The 12,250-nt window shown below is 47.8% G+C and overlaps 1 protein-coding gene across 4 annotated transcripts in view; it reads left to right on the forward strand.

Annotated features, from left to right (window-relative positions):
* The window catches only part of LARGE1 (LARGE xylosyl- and glucuronyltransferase 1), a 522,466-nt gene that overhangs the window by 200,081 nt on the left and 310,135 nt on the right, over positions 1-12,250 (forward strand). The gene's annotated exons all lie outside the window — the stretch shown is intronic.

The raw sequence follows: 12,250 nt of genomic DNA on the forward strand, positions 1-12,250 counted from the left end.
TTAAATCACATTCCTTACAGATAGGTAATGTGGCGGAATGCGTCCTTCTCAGATCTGCAGAGGGAGGTCTCTTCTTTGAGCTCTGGATTTTGACAAACGGCGTATTATGGGATGTGGGTTTATTTCTGCTGAATGTCTGGCTGGATTCGTGGGGAGCTGCGCATGCAGAGCCAAGCGGGCTGGAGCCCCACCCAGGCCTCCCAGAGCCGCTCAATCAGGAAGTGCCTTCTCCCTCCCATTGCGTCTGTAGAGGGAAGGCTGCTTTACATATGCAAATGCAAGCCCAAGTTTCACTTAATAATTATCAGCTGGAGATTCTATTGATGAGCAGCTGAAGTGACTCATCAGGAGAGAAACTGAGTTAACCGTCTCTAGGCATTACCCGCCCCCCCACCGCCCCGTGTGGCTTCCGAGGACCAACCACTGAATACTGTGGTGATTGCAGACAAAGGTCTCTGATTCCCCCATTTTTCTCTTCTCCACTTCCGTGGGGCTGCAGCCTGGCAGCCCGCCACGCCTTCCTGACCCCTGTCAGCTCCACGTGTGCATCTCTGCCCTGCTGTCCCCCCCTTTCTGTGCTGTGGGCCATGGGAGGCAGAACAGACCCATCTGCGTTTTCCGTGGGGGGTTGCTTACAGCCCCCTGTATGCCCTGCAGTAGCTCACCTGCGTAGGCAACTGGCAGCGTCCTTTTAAAGGACACAGGCCGACACCAGGCAGGTGACCCAGGATGTGCAGATGAAGGCATCAGGGACGTTCCTCCTTTCTGCTTCTCCTTTTCTTTCTTTTCTGTGCGTCTGGGCCTGCCGGGAGGTCTGATGGTGTGTTTGGGCTGCTTGGTTAGTTTCCCATGCTCTGGCTGTGACTTGGCAGGGTTCGGTGGGCTGTCAGAAATGGTATATTTAGATTTTCTTAGTATTCATCTGTCTGCAGGAAGTTCCTGACTTTCTTGATTCTTGTTGAAACTGTTCTGCTTCTGGTCTTTCATGTGAGTGTGGCCCCTGCTCATCCCATGGGAATGCAACCTTTGTTTCCTGGAAAGAGCTGTTCAGAAGCAGAAGGCAGAATGAAAACAGAGTTTTTTTGGGGGAGGACGTTCAATATAACCTGCTCCTTTTGCTATCAATTTGCAGTATGCCTTGGCAGGTAACTTAAGCTCCGTGAGGGTCTGTTTCTTCTTTTTTTAAAAATGAGGACAACAAAATCTACCTCTGAAAATTGGGACTTAAATAAGATAATGTGAGACTTGGCCAAGGTGGGTGGTCAGTCAGGGAGCTATAATTATCCTTATTTGAGACCCAGTTCCTATTGATGAACTATTTCAGCAATTGCTTGTACTTATTGATCCAGTCATTCAAGGTATTTATCAAGTGCCTACTATGTGTGGGTTCTAGGCCTAATGATACGAAGGTGGATGAGACAGAGCCACAAAAGACCCTCCCAGTATTGAACTGGTATGCCGGTTGTGGAGACAGGCAGGCAGACAAGCAGGTGTGTGTGCGTGGGGAGCACAGTGTTGTGACCTGTGCAATGGAGAATAGCCTGGGCGGAGTGGGGCAGGGAGGGGGAGTGAGAAACACTGGGCTGGAGGGTGGGCTGGGATGGGGTTGTTCAGGCCGGTTTACAGATTCTTCTCTGAGGAGTGGTATTTAAGCAGATTCCCTAGTTCAGAGGGTGGATGCCAACAGCAAGTGCAGAGGCCCGAAGGTGGGGGGCGTTCTTGGCATATTTGAGAGTCACCTGCAGGCAGGGCCACTGTGGTGGGCACAGAGGGACTGGAGGATCAGATTAAGGTCAGAAAGATAACTGAGGTCAAGATTTCGTGGGGCTTTGCAGTCCACTGTAAGGCATTTGGGTGTTGGCTTAAGTTCGATGGGAAGCCATATGAAGGGTGGTTTGAGCAGACTCGTGATGGGATCTGAGGACCATTTTGAAACATCTTCTGGCTGTTGAGTGGCGAGTAGACTGTCTGAAGGAGTGTCCGGATAGGTGGCTATTGCTTGGGTTCAGTGGGAAATGGTGGGACCTGGGGCTGGAGTGGTGTTCGAAAGAACTTGTTGGGATATATTTTCGAAGGTAGAGCCAACATTCAAATATATTGCTGATGCAGCCTATGTGACCAGGAGGGAAGACATTCAAGAATGAACCCTAGGTTTTCGGCCTGTGCAATAGTGATGCCATTTGCTGGAAGAGCAGGTTTTGGAAGTAGGAACTGAAGGCTCTCCTTTAGATGTGGGGACAGCAAGTGACCACTGAGCCTTCTCTCTTGGGAAGCGAAGGTGATTCAACAATGGACCGCGCGTTCACTGGCACAGTGTCTGCCCTGAATAGGTGTTGGGGAGATGGATAGGCAGAGTGCGAACCAGGATGGCTAAGTAAGAGTCACTACTTTAGGTCCATGTTGTCGGAGGTCACAGGAAATCCCGTGGCAGCGAGAGGAATGGAGTGGCCAGCTCACCCTGAGCAGAATAGAGGATTCCTGGAAGGGATTTTCCAAGGAGACGTTAAAGAGTCAAAGGTAACTAACTCACCAGGTGGCCACGCCTGCAGAGGAAATGGCACAGACGCGTCATGCTTAGTTCTAATTGCCAGTCCCGCCACCCAGGAACTTAGTGTGGAGCCTGCCACATGTTAAGGGCTTTGGAAGTAGTGGTCAGTGAAGATCACTGGTTCTCCAGGGCACAGGGCAGGACCAGAATATGGAGTCAGGAAGTGCAGAAGATTTCAACAGCAATTCCAGAAAGTCCAGCAAGGCATGAGCCATGGGCTCCTCTTGACAAAGCAGCTTTCTCATCCCCGCCCTGACACACAGGGCCTCGGAGGCCAGTCTCAGTAGGTGGGCTAGTCTCAGGTGGGCCTCTGTCCTGCGAGGGGCTCTTCTCTTTGGAACCAGGGATTGGAATCTTGTACTCGGGTCCCCACTCTCAAGGCATCTCTTGCATCCTCTGTGTCTGTCTGTGCTCCCTGGGACATGCTTCTCCCCTTGCCCAGAAAAGTCCCGGCTTTGCCTCAGTGGAGTCAAACTGCTTAAGGTCCTTAATTTTATTCTTCTTGCTTTTATGATACTGTTGGAAGCACCTTATAAAAGATTATCATCATCCCAGGAGTAGGACTTGGAAGAAAATAACCATCTGTCAAAAGTAGAGACAGTAGGTTTTGCTTAATCGTCATTAGCACAATATTTTACCCAAACATCTGTCTTTTTCTCGGTAATGTCTTATCTTTGCCAAGTGCCCATCCTGAGGAAGCCTTATTTGTGTCAGGCTGAGCTCCCGATAAAATCTTCTCTCTCCTCCCCTCTCCCTCCCAAATCTCTACTGATGAAGCTTCATTTCCAATCTCTCCCCAAGGGAGAGTTTGGATTTGTCGGGAAAGGGTAAAAAAGGGAATGATGGGTTTGGTTTTGTTTTTCCTTTCGCTTTGTTTCAGTATAGATACTGACGGGACCTGGACTAGAACTTTAAATCAGTCCAACTGATAAAGGAGGGGTGGAGACTGTAAAGAAGGGGCGAGAAGACAGAGAGAAGGAGGGCATTGTTTATAGGCAGGGGGTCCTGCATCCTGCAGGCAGGCTTCCACATGTTTTCTCTTGTTTTTCATTTACACTTGAACTGAGGGTAATAACATTGATGTAGGTGACTTGGCAGCTTGCAGGACAGGGATGCTTTTGAAGGAATTGACCACAGTGACAAAAACACTCACTTCCTCCTCTTTGTGAAAGGTGTCAGAACTTTCCTTACAGCAGCTACTCATGTGTGAGGGGAACTGCTTTCTCAAGTTCAACCAGTGGAGATCAGCAGGATAGCAAATAGTGACCGAAGTGAATGAGCTAACTGGGGGCAGAAGGTGACCGAAGACGACTGGAGTGTGAACTGACTGTGTGCTCTCCCACACTGGTTCATTCTCCAGATCTGGAGGGAATATCTACTCCCATTTTCTGGGCTGCGTTGTATTGCCACGCACAAATAGTTGTTTATTAAGCAGCCGGGTGATTTAAGAGAAGAGCTTGGCTCTGCTGTCAAATTGTTCGATTGTATAAAAAAATAGAGCACTGCATGCATTATCTTCTGCTTTGTTTGGTGACAATTGGACTGCTACTAATCAAAGTCTTTCTGTCCATGCTTACTCTCCTTGGATAGCAAACAGAAATAGGATGGGCCAGATTTAGAAGCAGAAAGACTCAGTTCCTGTATTATGAAAATAGTAGTTCAAAGACCAACTGCCTCAAACTTTCAGAACTTAGGATATTTGGCAAAAAAAAAAAAAATTTTTTTTTTCATGTGAAGCTGTGAAATCACTGACTCTCAAGTTTCAAGGGGCAAAACACTGACATCATTGCTCATTAGGGTACATTTCAGCATTTATAGCCAAAATCCAGCTACAGATACAGCAAATTGGTGCTAAAAATGTCTTCATTTTCTTGACTTAATGAAGCTCTTTAAGACAAGTTTCTGGAAAATAATGTCACGAAGGAAAAAAAGTCAAATCGCATTTAGCCTATTATGAGGAAACAGATCTCGGCTTCATTCCCAGCCCTTCTGGTTGCAAATTCTTTATTTGAAGCTTGTGAGGAACTCTTTTCTTACTGTTGTTCAGTCTTGGCCAGAGATCGCCAAGGTCTTTGCTGGAACTCAAGTTTGCTTTGGATGCCAAAGACAAAGATAACTTCCAGAAAATCACTTCGGGGAATTTGGGAATGAAACATCCCCTGTTTATATCCCATAATAAGTGAGCACCCATTGTGTGTCAATACTGCCACTTCCTCCCCATAGCAAAGCAGGAGCCACGATTCTGGAACGGAGGCAAATGGCTCAGCCCAGACCTGTGTCTTATTTGGATTTGTAAACTGCTCAGAAATGCTAACACATCAGCTTGTCATATGCACATCCAGTGACCAAAATGTAAAAAACAAATAATTAATTTTTAAATGTGAGACTTTTCAGATCAAACTGAGTTTTCTAAATTTTTCTAAAATGATTTTGGCTACGATATTTATTTTGCAATTCCAAAACGCATCAAAAGGAGCGTGGCTTTATGTTAATTAAAAGGAAGGCTTTGTGTTGAAAACATATCACAAGATTCTTACTTGATGAACACACCTAACGTGGAAGGTGAGGCATCAGAGACATCATTAGATCAGCGGGACCTTATTGGTCAAGAGAAAGGAGCCTGGGACCAGGGAAGCTGGAGGATTGGTCCGGCAGCTGAAGTAGTGGGTCCTGCTTTGCAAGGAATTCTCATCCTGGAAGGAGAGGGATTAAGAGGATCAAAACAGCCCCAAGCTTGTAGGAGCTAGAATCCGGGGAAGCCTAGGTTCTAGGAAACCTGGCTTGCACGCGGGGAGCTGTTCCTGGAATAGGAAGCTGGGTCCTGGGATCTGAGTATGTACTGTAGAATTGGACTTCAGTGTGGCAATGCTAAAACGTCCTTTGCCTGTAAGCCAGCTCCTGAACCTTGCCTCAGGGAGCCACCTGGTGTGCTCGCAAAGGGGGTTCATGATGTCTCAGCCAGAGGATGGGGGAAAATGCCTGCACCCCTGTTTTTCAACCTAGACTACACATGAGAATCTCATGAGGGTGGATGCTTCTAAACATGCTGGTAACTAGACCCCCACCCCCAGAACTTCTGAGCTAGTTAACCTGGGATGGGTCCAATGACCATCAATATTTTTAAAAAGCTTTCCCAGGGATTATAATGGTAGCAAGAATTGAGAACCATTGGCCTAAGTGGCCAGGGATGAAGCAGTAGCAACAAGAAGTTAGACGGGACTGGTTGAGAGTGGGATGCGTAGAAGACATTCTGGTTTGAGGCAAAAAGAAGAATTGAGCTGAGGGCCCATGAACCCGGGTTCTTTTGTTGCTGGGATGGTATTGAACAAGTTAAGTCAGGCATCTCTTTCTCTCATATTATTTTTCAAATGGGGATCGTGAGAACACTCACTTCATTAAAGTGCTGTATAAACTGCAATGAGGTGATACACAGCCTCCAGGTGCTCAGGAGGCACCGATCAGTTGTCTGTTGAATTTGGTAGATGACCTTGAAGTAGATGGAGTTGCTTCTGTACGTTCTGTACATTGGCAAACTGCAAGATGTGCTGGGAGTAGGATTGTCGTTTAGAACATTTTCCCTGGCGCCTATGATTGAGGCTGGCTGGAACAGGGTGAGATTCATGGTAGAGAGACTCAGCAAGGAGACCAATGTCCTCGGACAGGGGTCCGCAAGCTAGGTAGGGCCCGCAGGCCGCGTCTGGCCCTGCACGTGTTTTTCTAAGTGAAGTTTCACTAGGACACAGCCATGTTCACGTGTCACGTATTTCCGGGGCTGCTTCTGCACTGCAATGGCAGGGTCCGGTGCTAGCACCAGAGACCACACGGCCTGCAGAAAAACTGTGATGACCCCTGTTTTAGGATAAGATTAAAAGGCTTGGTTTGGGATAGAATATTTGAAATAAAATGAGAGAAGCAAGTGCTTAAACCATCAGGAAGGCAGAATTGGCAGGCCCTGAGGACAGATTGTATGTGGGGGGACTTTGCCATATAAAGGTTAAAGAATGCAGTGTCTTTATCTCGGGTAGAACGATGCAGAGGACAGCCTTCCCAAAGTCTGGGCACAAGTGCAGGGTCTTGGTGTCTTTGACCAGAGAGACCTGTCTAGGTTCTGTCACCACTGGGAGAGGCTGGTATGAGCCCCCTGCATCAGTGGTCCCAGGGCTGGGTGGCCCACCCAGGTCCTGGCCCTGCTTCTGTATATGAGCCCCACAGTCCTGTCTGTCTGCAAAGGGTAGACACTGCACAGTCTAACCACCAGCACTCCGAGACATCCCGTGCACACAGGTTGGCTCAGGTCTTCACTTAGGCGTTTTGGGTGGCATGCCCCTAATCTCTGTCACCACACTGCAAGGAGGTTGATTTTCAATTTACTTTTTTTTTTTGTTCTGAATCTTAAATTAGTTTTTGATTCTTAATTCAGAGCATTCATCTCTAGTGGATTCAGTGATTTAAATCTGATGATAAATGTATGTTTGTTGAGACGTTTTAGAGGCAAGAGGAAGATGTTGTCGACTAAGGTTTTGAATGATGTCTCATTTGACATTTTAAACTCAAAGTGGGCTGGACCACCAATCAACACACGTAGGCGTTCTGTGACAGAGATACACCACGTGGACAAACAGACTGTGTATCTAAAAAAATAGAAGTCTGGAGGAAAGGTAATAGAGAAGCAAAGGTAAACGGGGCTCAGAAATGAGGGATTCTATTTGCTACTGTCTTAATGTGTCCTGCTCCAGACTGGGGGGTGGGGTGGGGGTGGGGTGAGGTGAGGTGGACGGACAGAGGAAGTATGAGTGTCTACTTTGATCAGGCCTGATGCGTGTGTGCACAGACCCCCACTGTCCCCCAGTTTATAGGTGGGGACACTGAGTCACACAGAAGTTAAGTACTTTCCCTAAGTTTATTTATAAGCACAGAGAAGGAAAACTCTGACTCCAAAAAACCTCCGCTGCCTTGCGGCATACCTCTTCAGGGGAAAGGCTAAGGGAGTAAACCCCGACAGAAAATCCGGAGCCGGAGTCCCTAAGGCGGTTTGACGTTGTAGTCAACGCCGGCAACTCCTGCGGCGCACCTGAAGCCAAGCTGTATTGACTCCGTCTTTCCCTTGGACCCTTCAGCTGCGAAGAGAGGGGGGCTCTGCTGCATGGGCAACAGCAGACCCTCCATATCACCCTGCCCAGGCTCTGTAGCTTCAGCGTCATCGCAAGATGTCGATTCAACACGGGAGGAGACAGACCGTGTCACTCCCGAGTCGGACTGCACAACCATTCTCGGCGGTGCAGATAGACTCTTAAGAAGCTACACCATCGTCTCTCGAGACGGACGGCTGCCGACGACGATTTATAAGTAGGCGGCAAAACCGTGATTTAGACTCAGCTCTTTCTTGTTCCAGTCTCATATTCTTATGACGCGATTTGTTTTGTTTGCTTCTCTTGATTATCTGTCCCTCTTCCCCTAGCATTTAATATTAAAATGAGCCATTTTAGCTTAAGACTTGCTAGACCTATTTTTTGTACCCCTCCTTTTTTTTTTTTTTTTAAGTTCTAGATGCCAATCTTTTCCTTCATTCGTTATTCAAACCCTTTAATAAGCGTGCCAGGCCCGGGGGATAAAGAAACCAGATATTGGGCAGTGGTACTCCAAGTACGATCTACAGACTGTTGTTTGTCTCCGTATCAGTCAGAGTTCTCCAGAGAAGCAGACTGATAGGGTGTACGGGGTGTGTGTGCGTAAAGAGATTTATTAGAAGTAATTGGTTCACTTGATTATGAAGATGGTCAACTTCCAAGATCTGCAGGGTGAGTCAGGGGAGCCAATGGTGTGGTTCTAGTCTGAAGGCCAGCAAGCTCCAGGCCCAGGACAAGCCAGGGTTTCGGTTCAAGTCTGAAGGCAAGAAAGAAAAAAAAAAAATGAACACACACAAAAACTAATGTCGCAGGTTGAAGGCTGTGAGGCAGGAGTAATTCCATCTTACACAGGGCAGGCTCAGCCTTTTTGTTATTTTCAGGCCTTCAACTGATTGGATGAGGTCCCCCCCACCCCACCCCCACCCCCACCCCCGCTTCATGAGGGAGGGCCATCTGCTTTACTCAGTCCACTGATTCCACTGTTAATCTCATCCAAAAACACCCAGAATAATATTTGACCACATATCTGGACACCCCATGGCACAGTCAAGTTGACATATAAAATAACTAAACTGTCACAGTTCCCTCGTCTGCAACGAGGCCAGTATGGAAGTTAGAAGTACGCATTTAGAAACATCTACAGCAATTGGACGTGCATCAAGCATGTCATCAGTAGACTCATCTCAATGAGCGACATATAGACAAATTTGTTGAACTCAAGTGATAAACTGCACGTGGGGCAAGCTGTGTATTAGGACCAAATTTTTATCCAGGATGTATTGGGGGTGGGGGCTATTTTCTTCATCATGGATTGAAAAATATCGCTATAGGCACAGTTGTTTTCATAGGCCAAACCCCCCCTGCGATAGGCCTTCTAATGACAATCAGTGCACAGAGCCAGGGGAGTGTTCTGGGAGAGACCAGAGCCCTTACGACATCGCAGAGAAGTTCAGAACACATTTACGGGGGCCGGCCTTTTGCTGCCCTAACCCTCTCACCTCCCAGCCCCAGAGGGTTAGGGGAAACTGCAACAAACAACTCAGGAGCCCAAGAGACGGGTAGCCCAGGAAGAAAAGCAAGGGTCAGGACTAATTAACGTAGAATGAGCCGTGCGTATGGCAGCGCACCAGGCTCTGCCAGCGTCGGCGCCGGCCGGGTCAGAGATGTGGGGCCCATCTGCTCAGGGAGCCGAGAGGAGCCCGGAACGCGTCTCCACCCCACACTCCCAGAAGCAGACGCTGGCTGAGGAAGAGAAAGGGGTCGGCTCAAGCTAATGTCCCTACAAGACACACACACACACATCAGAAATTATAATTCTGCCCTTTATAGAGCACGGCACAGCCTGAGCGCTGCCTTTTCCAACGTGACTTCCCCTCTTTGAGGCCTGGCATCTATTATTTTGTGTGTCTCTGCTGGCGACAGGGTTTTAAGGTGCAGAAAACATCTGGAAGTCTTTGAGAGCAAAGTTTGGTTAAAGCCCTTTGGGGTCTAAGAAATGGGCACGGGATGTTGAGAGCATTTCCCTTTCAGTACCCCTGGAATTGTAGGTGCTTAGGGATTGCATCATTATCCTTTATTTATAAGCACGTAATCAGAAAATTAAAATTTACTCTGCATAAACATGTAGAATGTGGAGCTTTCTGGAGAAGAGCATGGGAGGTGATGCGGCCCCCGTGGAAAAACCTGCCTGGTCATTCCTGTTTCCCTGGATGAACTTTGACCTATTTCAGGCTGAAGGCAAAAAGGTTCAGAGATGCCACATGTCAAATTAAGCCATGGTTTGTTGGCTTCTTGCTCCCATCTGCTACTCTGAATTGCCCGATGTTCAGAAAATGTACAACCTTTAACATTATCAACTCATCTTACTGGTAATATCACCAAAGCCATTGGGAACGAGTTGGAGGAAGTACTTTATACCAAATGACTCCCAGTGACAGTCACGGTGCTCAGTGCTTTGTATTTGGCTATCTTCCTTAAGCCTTCCCGCACCCTGGTAAGGTTAGCATTTACGCACGCATTTCACAGAAGGCAGTACCGAAACTCGGAACATTTAAATGACCCCTTCGAAGAACACACTTAGAGTTCCCGCTCCTTGTTAGTTTCATGGGCTTCCAGAGTATCTTGGCTTCCTGTCCAAATGTTCCCCAAAACCCCACATCCCAGAGTACCCGTGCCTCTAACTCACCTTGATTTTAATCACGCTGCACCACAGCGGGAACACGGCTTCTTCAGCTTTTACAATCTCAGTTTCCTCATCCGTAACAGGGACACCAGTTGGCCACCCGCCTGTGCTGCGCAAACCTGGCATCCTCAGCGTGAACTACCCAGCACGGCGCAGACGGGCAACAGGCAGTAGACAAACCACGGCGCTGCCCACCACCACGCGCGACGCTCATCTTTCCCACCCCTGCTGGCAGCGTAGATGTCAGTTGAGAAAACGATGCAGTTGCTGTCAGCTGCCTATTCTTTTTCATTCTGTGTGGAACTAATTTGATTTGACCCAACAGGGAGCCTGGTTTCAAAGCCTGCGTCAGAGCTGGTAATTGTCCAGCTCGGTGACAATGCAACCCTAATCAACCTGTGATTTCACGTCCGTTCCCCCCCCCCCCCCAACTCACCTGGGTTGGCCTTTGATCTGTCGTCCTGGTCAGTGTAATCCAGCATGTCATATTTGCTGCATTGATGGGAGAGGACCAGGAGCTCAGGAGTTTAACCCCGAGGTGATTGGGAGGGAAGAAAGGAGTCCTGTTTGTGAAGGCCCAGAGATACATCAAACAGCCCCAGGAAGAGGCAATGCAGTCCGCAGCGCAGGTGAACGCCCCGCAGGGTGTAATTCACCACGTTCTTTGATCCTCAAGTTTTGTCAGTCACACCGACTCTCTGGGACAGTTTGAAAGCTCAGTGGGGTCTGGGCAGGAAATAGAAAAACTTGAAGTAGGAGAAAAGAGGAGTGTGTTTTTGGCAGGCGGCTGAGAGAGGGTAGTTTGCTGGAGACGTGATTTTTGCTCCGCCGTCTCTGAGGCAGCCGCGATGGAGCTGGACGCCGGGATTTCTGGGGTGCGGGAAGAGAGGAGGGACGCCTTTCAGTGTATCTGGTGTCGCTGGGGCTCCTCAGGGGTAAGCACACATTGAGCGCCGACTGCATGCACAGTGGTTTGCTAAGTATCCTGGGGAGATGGAGTTTCACATTATACGTTCTTTTAATGTGTGGCTTTCTCTCTAGCCTGTTATGAAATTGCATTTAAGTGGAGAGTGTACAGGCTCTGGCATAAGAAAGACCTGGGTACACATTCAGACACCCACGCACGCCAGTTGCGTGACTTTGAAAGACCTGGTTATCTTCTCGGTGTGTGATTGTTAAATGGAGTGGGGCCGGCACTCCGCTGACCAGTAACCGCTTTTCTGGGAACACTTGAAGATTGATTACATTCCTCCTTTCTTCCTCCTAGCTGCCCGTAATTATTTTACTGTTGGCATGGACACATGCCTCCACCCTTCCAGCATTTACCGGATATTATGATAATGTAGCCACAAAGATAAGTGAGACCCAGTCTTTGTCCTTATTGAACTCCTAATCTTCATAGGAAACATTTGATAAAGTAATTTACCAATTAGAGTACGACAGGTGTATGTACATGTGTTTTTGTAGTGCCTATGTTTAGAATACTTTGGGGACATGCTGAAGGATATTTTACCTGCAATTTGAAGGCTTCCCCTGGGAGGCGATGCTTCTGAAACAGGGTTTTGAAGGTTGAATAGGAGTTTGCATAGGAAGAACTAAATAAACTTAATTGTTATTAATATTTCTTCCCCCCCCCCGCTCTCTTCCTTTATTTGCCCACTTTCATGCCCTCTTGTTCCTGCTCCTCACCTCCCTTCTCCTTCCCTTTCCCCACCTCTGCCTCCTCCTCCATATCCGTAATGCTTTATTGAAAACGAGAATGTCTACCTCGTAACATGCCAAGTAGGGAAAAGAAGACAGTGCATTTAATTAGGAAAAATTATATTATGATTGTCTTCTCTAAACAGCATGTAAGTTTTTATCACCATAATAAGTCATTCTGTTCTCGACTTC

This window comes from Furipterus horrens, unplaced genomic scaffold (assembly GCF_987537825.1).
Source record: "Furipterus horrens unplaced genomic scaffold, mFurHor1.1.pri manual_scaffold_4, whole genome shotgun sequence".
In the NCBI taxonomy this organism is placed as follows: domain Eukaryota; kingdom Metazoa; phylum Chordata; class Mammalia; order Chiroptera; family Furipteridae; genus Furipterus; species Furipterus horrens.